The 11,279-nt window shown below is 37.0% G+C and overlaps 1 pseudogene; it reads right to left on the minus strand.

The window, feature by feature from the left end:
- Window positions 1–2,620: 2,620 nt before the first annotated feature.
- On the minus strand, window positions 2,621–2,716 carry LOC145141484 (small nucleolar RNA R71; annotated as a pseudogene).
- Window positions 2,717–11,279: the final 8,563 nt, after the last annotated feature.

The following is an 11,279-nucleotide window of genomic DNA, read 5'->3' on the forward strand; positions in this document are numbered from 1 at the left end:
AATAAAAAAATGTTGCGGAATTTGTTCCAAGAAAAACATGATAAATACTTTATCAAAGCATTTCCGAAGAAATATATTTTATTCATTTAAAACATTTGGGATGTCTTCGTCAATGCAGAAACATAAGCATAAACAAAACTTACATTCATTTCCACTAGTGATCTACATCTCTTTTAAATCTCTCGGTGTAAAGTAGCTTCATATCGACACCTGTGATACAAATAAGCTTGAGTGGGTCAGGTTGGGAAACCTGGTGAGCACATATGGTTTTCAACCCACAATAATATAATTATTATATTTAATCATCAAACAATCAACCCAATTACCCATCCCCATTATCTTCTTTTACTCTTAAGGATCTACCCTTAGAATTATCTACCACTCATTCCTAAGAAATTTTCCTAAGGAATAGGCACGAAGTACATCGTCGTCAGGGTTTATACAACATGCACTAAATCCATAGTTGCCAGGGTTCATCCAACGGGTGCTAAGTCCATAACTCATTTATCGACAATATTATTTTCGGCAATCCACCCGAAATACATGTCAATGGGTTTTTAGAGTACACCGGGTGAACACGTCGTTCACAACACCTACAGGTTGCGATCCTGCTAGTGTTCCACTGGACTGTCTAGAATAGTCCGTGGTTGTCATCCATACTCGGCTAGATGACGGGGCCAACGTTTGGGTAAAGGCTTTTCTCACTTTTCACCTCTCACCCTCATCTCATGATCTATATCGCCTTTCATCTCATCTTCCAACTCATTTTTCATCACACACCAACTATTTTATCTACCCATGTTTTACCCCAACATATTTGTAGATATAAAATACATATATAGTTTAAATCATTAAAAAAGTATATAAAATCGATCATCCAGCATAGACAACAAGTATTCAGATAATATACACACATAACACGTAATTTTATATAAAATACTTCATATCTATGTGTAAGAGGAAAGTAATATGCACTCACATTTGTAGCGTGATATATAGAATCTAAAAGGTCAGAAGCTCGTCGTTGTCAGGCTCGGGAAGGGAAACGACCTTCGGAAATGAGAGAGAGGGAAAAGAATTGGTGTAAGGAATAAAAGGGCTGAACTTGCTATTTATAGGGTGTTCTGGGCCTATTCATGTCGTGAACCAGGCTTGTTCACGTCGTGACTTTTGATCCTGGTCATCCCTAGGCTTGTCGTGTGTCTTCTAGGCTCAAAAGGTGTCGTTCACTGAGTTCACGTCGTGAACACTGTGTTCACGCCGTGAATGCAGTCAGGTCTCGAAGTTTGTGCTCCGAACTTCAGAAATTCATATCTTTCGCATACGAACTCCGTTTTTGACGTTCTTTATATCCACATATTATGCTCTACAACTTTCGTTTAGACTCCGTCGGTTAATTTTGACTTTATTTTTAACATTATATTTTTAACGGGCCGGGACAGGAAAAGTCCGTTAAAAATTCATAACTTCTTCATCTGACGTCCGTTTTCGTCTGTCTTTTTACCGTTGAACTACTATCAACAAAAACTTCGATTCTCGTTTAGGTTGTCTCGGCTAAAAATCGCTCGATCTAATATTCAAATTTCGGGCTGCATACTGCTAAGCCAAAACTTCGAAAAATCATAACTTCCTCATACGAAGTCAGATTTCGGCGTTCTTTTTATGCATGCTCTCGGTTTAACATATTCTACGAATTTTGTGTAGATTGCTATGGCCAAATATCGTTCTATCGTAAATTCACTATTTACGTCGCACTGTGTCGTGCCGGTTCTGTCGCGAAACTTTGACGTTCTTTATATATACGGAATCCTTGTAACATATACTACAAACTCGTTAAGATTACTCATTCTAAATAATATTCTATCAAAAAGTCATTTTTGACGCTCATTGTCCTTTAATTGACTAGCCCGAATCTGCGGGCGTTATAGTTGCAGTAGTTCATGACCCGAGGATCCAACACATATTTGATACCACCACTTGAAGATCCAGAGTAAGCCCTTCACAAAAAGACGGATAAGAACGTAGGAGATAACCAACCACCAAAGAAGTCGCCTTTCAAAGACCTTAAATCAGTTTTTGGGAAGAAGAAGGGCAAGAACGTGAGAGAGTCGAGCAATCAAAAGAAAGACGAGAGCAAGATTAAAAGCTTTGAACAAAATCCTAATCCAAAAAATCCCGAATACGAGACTGAAACCGAATTTGAAGAAAGTGATTTTAAGGACGAACTGAAAAACGAGATGGCAAACATTGTTGATATGTCCATGGAGGCGTACAAGAAGAGAATCCGCGATGACACCGGTCCCAGTTTAGTGCAACCCGCAATTTCAGCTGCGGCAACATTCAAGCTGAAAGGAAACATTCTGTCCGCACTAAAAGAAGTACTATTTTATGGGAAGGATCATGAGGATGCTTACAAGCACCTAGATGAAGTTAATTACATTGTTGACTACTTTAACATCCCAAATGTTCTACGCACTACAGTTTTGCTAAGAATGCTACCTGTCACTTTCAAGGGAGCTGCAAAAAATTGGTTAAAAGCACTTCCACCCGGTGAAATTACTACTTAAGCACAGATGCATGAGCAATTTTTAGAACATTTTTCCCACCTTCCAAAGTTGCTAAACTCAAGAAAGCTATAGCAAATTTTGAGCAACAACTGGGGGAGTCACTATACGAAGCATGGGAACGCTACAAGGGATTGCCCCCAAAATAACTTTAATGAGCAACAAGAAGTGTCTATCTTTTATGATGGGGTTAATGTCATGACAAGGCAACTCCTTGATTCTCATGGACCATTGACTAAGAAAAATCCGGCTGAAATCAAGGAATTAATTGAAGAGTTTTCCAAGCATTCTCGTGAGTACCATAATCCTAGACATGATGGGACGAAGGGAATTGGTAGTGGAACTTCTAAAGATATGGAAGCTGTGTTAGCCATGCTAAACACCAAAGGATGACAAAGATGGACCAATCAATTCATGCTATAAGAGTTGGTTGTGAAAGATGCAATGGTCCACACTTGACCAAAGACTGTCACTTGGATGATAATGGGAATAAGAAGGTGCAAGTTTGTTACTCGAGTGGAGATAAATATGATGAATATTGGAGGAAGCCAAAAGAGGAGTGGTTGATATATAAAGAATATAAGAAGAAAAAGGATGAAAAATATAGGCAGACTGGCCGAGGCTTCCACCAAAAAGAACAACCACCTCCTGAAAAGAAAGTTGATCTTGAGTCTATGCTAGCACGATTTATGGAGGCTCCAGATAAAAGACATGATGAGACCGATGCGGTGATAAGGAAACATCAAAATCTGATGAAGGACCAGCAAGCGTTGCTAAGGAATCACCAAGCATTGATCCAAAATATCGAAGCCTAACTAGGTCAACTAACCACTTTGGTAAATGAAAAATTATCTCCAAAGATTACCGAGAAAAAGCCTCAACCACATGTTATGGTTATAGAAACTGAAGAGGATACCATCTCTGAGTTCCTTGAAGCACTTGAAGTCAATCCACATCAATTCGGACCAAAGCCGAAGAAGTCAAAACTCGAAGAAAAAATGTTGCTGAAACATCTAACTCACGACGTGAGCATTCAAGGCTCACGACGTGGGATGAGTCTGAACAGAATTTTTTTGATGATGTTCAAGCTTATCGTCCTCCTTTACCATTTCCATCTCGAGCTCATATTCACCCACTGGAGCAGGAACACTTGAAGTTTATGAAGCAAGTGAAGGGTATTTCCATAAATACTCCTTTTATTGAAGCATTGTCACAAGTTCTTGAATATGCAAAGTTTTTGCAAGATTTATTAGACACTCACCAGCAGTTAGAAAAGAATTCTAAGGTGATACTTAGTGAGAAAAGTTCTAAAGTAATATTGGGAGAGTTGCCAAAGAAAATGGGAGATCCTGGACGCCTCACTCTTCCGTGTGAATTTGGAAATAACAGGAAGACTTATGCTTTAGCTGATTCTGGAGCTAACATAAATCTAATGCCTTTTTCATTCTATCAAAAGTTGAATCTTCCCTATTTAAAGGCTACAAGAATGACAATTCACATGGCAAATTGTTCAGTAACTCATCCAAGAGGCATCGTGGAGGATATTTTGGTAAAAATTAGGAAATTTGTTTTTCCAATTGACTTTGTTGTTTTGGATATGAAGGAAGATGCTAATGTCCCAATCATTCTTGGTCACCCTTTATTGAATACTGCTCGATCCTTGGTTGACATTCACGCGTCCAAACATACTTTGAGAGTTGGAGATGATGAAGTTACCTTTGGAGTGAAAGATGGTTTTCAAAGTAATGATGCTCAAGGTGAAGTCTTCAACATTGATGAAGAAAATGAGCTTGAAGAGTTGGAGAAGTTAGTGGAAGAAGAACTCAAGTTAATCCAACAAGTTAGGCATACAAAGCCGAAAGCATCCATTCCGACGGTCCTTGAAGTAATTGCTTAAAAAACTCCGACATCTTGGGTAGGCAAGGAGAGTGAAGAAGAATTAATCTTTGTTGATGATGAAGAAGTTACTTCAAGGTGGAACTCGAAAACTATGGAAAGAAAAGTTAAATCATTAGAGTTGGAAAGTGAAGATGGGGCAAAATTGAAATCGACGGTGAACAAAGCGCTAAAGAGAAAACTTGAAGAAGGGGATTCGAAGAGTAAAATGGAGAACTCTAAAAAGGCTTATATTAGAAGAGTTCAAGTTTACAAAAGAAAATGGAAGGAGCAGAAAATACAGTTGGTGTTGGACACTCAAATGAATTCAACATGAAGTGGCACGGAGTCCGGCTTATGACTCCAACAAAAAGAAGCGCTTCTCGGGAGGCAACCCGAGCTTGGTTTGCGATTTTTTTTTTGTATTTTCTTTTCGTTTTTGCATTTTTAGATGATTTTAATCATCATGTCATGTATTTTGTTTTAGAAAATGGTAAAAATCAAGTGTGGGGTTCCTAAATATTGAGTGGTAAAGTTTTATTGAAGTTTTTAAGTAAAATGGACTTTTTCATATAAAAACCTCGACAACACGTCGTGGGTCAAAAGCCCACTTCGTGTTAAGTTAAAATGGCCCGTTATTTTAAGCCCAACCATAACTCATGACGTGAGCCCTAAAGCTCACGACGTGAGCTTCACAAACACGGGACCACAAGTTAAATTAATCAGAAAAACATTTGACCACCATTATTCTCTTTACCTAAGATGTGAACTCAACATTTGGTCCCCCACTCGATTTCGGCTGTTGTATCTACATACCACCTTCTCACTTACGTAATCTTCTCTTAAGGTAAACAATTCATGTTCTTGACTTTTTATTTTGACAGATTTAGGGGTTAGGGTTTATGCTCATGTCTTCAAGATCTACAATTACCCATGATTTTGTGCGAAATACGACTTGCATGTTGCTGATTTGTGCTTAGAATACATATTAGACAAAACCCTATTTGTTATTTGGACTTATTTGCACTTGAATTGGTTCGATTTTGAGCGCTTAACCAAACTACCTTCACGCCGAGTTCACGGCACATATGGGTCCTAGAAGAAATGCTGATGAAGCACAAGGTGGTGTTTCCAACCTACACCCATTTTATGCCTTTCCGAGAAACATATCTCGCGAAGTGTATAACCGATCTACTAATAGATTGCGATGGCTTCATAGTCGAGAGTTTGCTGTGTCCCCAACGATTAATTGGAATAAGCTAAGGGAGGTGGGATTACTTGATCGGTTGAACCCGTTTCTCACCAAAACCTTTGTGGGGAACGGGATGACTTTTACATGCAAGGGCTGGAGAAATTTATTTGCAATTCAAGAAAGGGTTTATAAGGAGTTATGTGTCGAGTTTTTCTCAACAGTGGTGTTCCAAGATAATGTGGAAGACCCAAATTTCCCTCAAGCTTTAGTCTTTCGTTTAGGAGGGGAGTACCGAGAGTGTAGTCTTTCTGAATTCACTTGGAGAATGGGCTTGTATGAGGCTCATGAAACAATGACCCTGGTATTTTATGCATTTTTAAGGGGAGTTGTACGAGAAGATTCTTGGGGTATGTCAGGGTATGAGTTTTGGAGTAAAATTGTTGTGGGAAATTTCAACTCGGGTGTCTCTCCAGAACGCAACATTAAATCTCCGATCCATCGCTTGATCCACCGACTCATCACCTCCTCTATTCATCATAAAAAGCACAGGGACAAAGCCACAATAAATAATTTGTTCTTATTGTGGACCATCTTAGCTCCGGGAATCTGCTGCAACATTCCTTATTTTTTGGCAAGGTACTTGGCCAAGCATGCAGTCAGTTCTCGTCCTGGGAGCCCGATATGTGGTGGACATTTTGTGACGCGTTTGGCACATTCTTATGGAGTCATCATTCCCGGGATCACTAGGACTCTTACGTGCAAGGAAGGGTATGGATTTTCTTTAGGTTATTTGGAGACTATGCGGGTGGTGGTTAATATGGGTACACATTGGAGTATCCCAAATAGTGATGATGAAGGTGTTGAGCAACAACAAGATGATCAATCTGAACAACAGCCACGAGGAAGGAGGAATGTGAGAGGGCATGGAGAGAGAGGACAACCGGTGTGTCATAATGCTCCTATGTGAGGAGCTAGTTTTAGACAAGAAGCTATGGATGGTTATTTTGACCAATTATCTTTAAGTATGAATTGGATTGGGGGAACTATGGAAAACATGGTCCGACACTTTAACTTTGAGCAACCACCTCACTTAGGAGGTCATTATCCAATCTGTCCTACAGGAAGGAACTATCGAAGCCGGGGTGGAGATGGAGCTGGAACGAGCAGAGCGCATGATGAGGAGGATGATGATTAATTTTTATCCTTTTATTTCTTTTTAGTTTTTGTCTTGTTTATTTTTGGTGTGTTTGTTTTTATTTTGGTTTGATTTGGTTGTGTAACAATACCTTAAGATTGTTATGTTTCTTCTTTCCACATCTTTTGGTTGTTTATTAACAGAAATTTGTAAGAGAAAACGTGAAAAGATAGAGAATTAGAGATACGAGAGCGAGAATTAGAGAGGACAGCCGTGTCGTTTAGAGTCGAGATTCGAGACCCATAATTTTTCATAAGTGTAGGGTTGATCGAGAGAGAAACAAGATTAGAAATGAGTCGAACGTAAAGGAAAATAGAGTTTTAGAAGAGTCTTAAGTAATTAACATAATGGTTACATGTCACTTGGAAGAGAAAGTTTTTACAAACTACATTCTAAATGACCCAGTTCTCACGACGTGAGGCTCCAAATCTCACGTCGGGAGCCAGTTTCCAGTAGTATTTCACAACGAAATTCACACGATGCCACGTCGTGGGTTTTATACCCCACGTCGTGAGCTCTAAGTCTACAAGTCGGGAGCCTTTTACTACATATTCATTTGATGGGTCGCTATTATCATTATCTGAGTTATCATAAACTTGGTTGTTATTTTTTCTCTCAACCATGCAATGTGGCATATGCTTTCCCACGTTGATATATTATGCTTTGAATATTTTTCTACACCACATTTATTGAAGATTCAAGTCTCGGATCCACATTTTGTTGGCACATTCAAGCATATCAATGAAGTCCAAGTTCCAATCACATACTTAAGATGTTCAAGTTTTACACACTCTAAGAATTCGATCTCGCTACTACTACCCCAGGGGAGTCTATTCCTTTTTCTCCCTTTTATTGCTTCATATATATTTTTTGCATACAATGATGGCATTGTATGTAATAAGTGTGGGGTAGGGGTTCGAAAAAGTAAAATGCTATAAAATTTAGAAAATTTTAAAATTTAAAATATTGAAAAATTTAGAAATAGATTTGAAATAATAATCTAAAAATTAAATCTAGTAATAGTTTAAACTTAAGTCGCTAGTATTATATGGGATGATCCAATGAGAGCCCAAATGTTTAATTGAGCCAATATATGTTATAGTATATTTGTGGCTTCCCAGGTTTTAGTGAAAAGCCATGAGATATGAAAGATAATCTGGTAGTTTATATGGCATAATAAGTATTACAGCGTGTACCTGAAATCTATCCAGGAGAGCTTATGTAGTCATTGCACTTAGACTAATATCTCAAACCAATAAAGGTTGAAGTTAAGCTCCCTTGCTTAAGCATGTAGGATTTGAGCGAAAAAAGTGAGAAATTAAAAAAAAGAGAGAAATTACCAAAGAGTTGTAAGAATTTTGAAGGTATCAAAGTATGAAGATCAAAAGATCAAAATTCTGAAGAATCAAAAGTTGAAGATACCAAAAATCAAACAAAAAGGTGGTGAATTCAAAGAAATCGAAGATCAAATATCAAAGAAGTGAAGAATTCAAAAGAGCTCCATTATGGTATCAAAAGTTGTATTTTTTTCTAGATTATGTATGATTGGGTAGCTTAACCAAAAATACCTTGAGGTTAAGAAAGATTTTTGAGGATTGATTCGGAGGGTTGCAGAAATGAGTGTCGTATAAGCTAAGGGGTGAAGGTTCATAAGGATTGTGAGTAGCTAGGATAGGGAGGTTATTAGGAGATTTAGACACAAATATGCGCATTGAGGTCTTGGTATAATGGTTGAGTTCAAAATGGATTGTTATATGTGATGCTAGTGATGAAGGTTTGAATTAAAAATAAATTAGATGTGCTTGAGGGCAAGTAAAAGATAAGTGTGGGGTATTTGATATTGCCATATTTATACATATTTTTAGGCAATATTTGAATACATTTTTATACATATTTTGGTTATTTGCATAGATAAATGGTACTTATAAGATCTAATTACATTTTGCAGCCAAAAGAAGTCATCTTGAAGAATAAGGACTAAAAGCGACAAGGATTGGAACTTTGGAGGTTTAAAGCTTAAAAGATGAAGAATTCAGCAAAAAGTCAACCTCACGACATGAGGAATCATGTCTCACGACGTGAGTATAAAGATTCTAGAAGATAAGCATCCGGAGGCAAGAATCCGTGTTCGATACGGATTAGGACCGAGCTCACGACTTGAGAAGACTTTCTCACGACGTGAGGAGGGTGATTTCGAAAATTATAAATATACTTGATGCTTATGGAGAGGTTGGTTGGAGAGAATAGAGATTCCAGAAGTCGTTTTTCAGAGGAAAAGAAGGCAGAAACCTAGTAATATCATCCAAGGAAGAAGAAGATCATACTTTATTCTTAGTTTGGTACATTACTATGTTTTTAATTATGAATATTACGTGTTTGATTGCTACTATGAGTAGCTAAATCTAGCTACTTCTGTTAGCTGGATGAAGCTTGAACTCATGAATTAGGTATTTGATTATGGATTTTTCGAGTTGGTTGAATGCTTGTGTTTGATTGCTAATACCTAGCATGTTAGAATTTGATTCTTGAATTGCTTTAACTCATGTTCTATGTAGTTTAGTGAATATTGAATTGCATGAACTTGACACCTAGTAATTTAGTGACCATTGAATTGCTAGATCTAGGATCCAACCAATCTTAGTTAAGTGATTAAAGTATTAGTTTTGGCTGTGCTAGAGGACATATATTGTGACTATAATATTGTGTTTGTTTAGTCAATCTTACATAGCTCCAATAATAATTAATAATTGATTATGTGTTAAACTATGTATGACCATGCATAGCTCTACATGAATTAATTCAACATTAGTAAATTTGGACTTGAATTGCTAATAATATATTAATTGGTAACCAACGGGAATTGTCCATAATTAATAGCTAACCATTGAGGGAAAGTGGATTCGAACTAACCAAAGTGTTTTTAATATTTGATTGAATAAGTTGTTGAGAATTTAAGTTTGTCTAAACTTGCAAAATTAGATAAAAACCATTTTACTTTTGCTTAGAATTTTAGGTTAATTTAATAGTAAGTAGGTTAAATAATTAATTTCGTTCCCTGAGATTGATACCCGACTTTTGTCCTATACTATTTGCGAAATGGTACACTGCCATGGGTCGAATAGCTAGTAGGATAGTATGTAAAATTAGGTGTAGATATTAGGACACATCAATATGAAACTTGTGTAGCAAACTGAAAAGACTCATATAGTTATCAGATAAGTCTTTCTGCTGATGATTTTCAGATTACTTTTGTTTTCTGATCTTCATTTTCTTTCTAGAAATCTTCTATTTAAATTCTTCAGATTCTTTTCTTTTCAGATTAGTACCAGAAATCACCTCTCCCACAATTTATTTTTCCAAAACCATTTTTCTTTTCAGATTCGTCTCTGATTTTTCCTTAGCAGAAATCAACTTCTCCTTCACCTCCTTAAGCTTATTTCTTGTCAGCTCCTTCTCTGCTGCTTCAGATAACTTCTTTTTAGCAGTTAATTTTACTTATTTTTCCCAAAGATTTCCCTTATCCATCTCTTTTGATATGTCTGATAAATTCCTATCTACAAATATTCCTTGCACAGAGACATTAGAGAACTCACAGCAACCCGCAAATAAATGACTGCTGGTACCCAGATAATTAACAGAAATATTATCAGAAGAAAAATTATCATCATTAATTTTAAAATTAACCACTTACTCATCAAACTCCATTGAAATCATGCCATTAAAATTATCTATTTTTGTTTTTGCAGTTTTCATAAATGGCCTTCCCAAAATAATAGAGTTTGTATCTGATATGTCCAAATCACCCATGTCCAGAATATAAAAATCAGCAGGAAATATAAGCCCACCCACTTGGATGAGAACATCCTCCAATACACCTTTTGGGTGTACTATCGAGTGATCTGCCACTGAATGAGTGTCCCAGTCTTTTGTAAAGTTCCTATATTTATTTTTTCAAAAACTGAAAAGGAAAGGACATTGACTGAAGCTCCTAGATCAAGCATGACATTTGAAAAATTAAGGTGTCCCAATTTACAAGGAATCGAGAAAATTCCCGCATCCTTGCACTTTGGGGGCAAACCTTTTTGCAAAATGGTAGAAATATTTTCGCCACCTTTGATAGTTTCATTAAATTTCATTTTTTTCATTGAAATGCATAAACATTTCAGAAACTTGGAATATCGAGGGATGTGCTTGATAACATCTAAAAGTGGAATATTTACCTCAACCTTACGAAAATTTTCCATAATATCTTCATCCTCTCGTTCACGCTTCGTATTTCTCATTCTTGATGGAAATGGAGGTAGGGCTTGTACTCCTTCAGATTCTGCTTAGCTGGTTGTGGAGTTTCTGTTCTTTTATCTTCTTCATCATCTTCTTCAACCAACACATGTTCATACTCTTCTGCTTCCTTTTCTGTTTCTCTTACATCTTCTTCTTCAACCTGAACTTCTTC

The sequence above is a fragment of the Lactuca virosa genome, chromosome 9 (assembly GCF_052849685.1).
Source record: "Lactuca virosa cultivar CGN04683 chromosome 9, Lactuca_virosa_CGN04683_v6, whole genome shotgun sequence".
NCBI classification, from domain to species: Eukaryota; Viridiplantae; Streptophyta; class Magnoliopsida; order Asterales; family Asteraceae; genus Lactuca; species Lactuca virosa.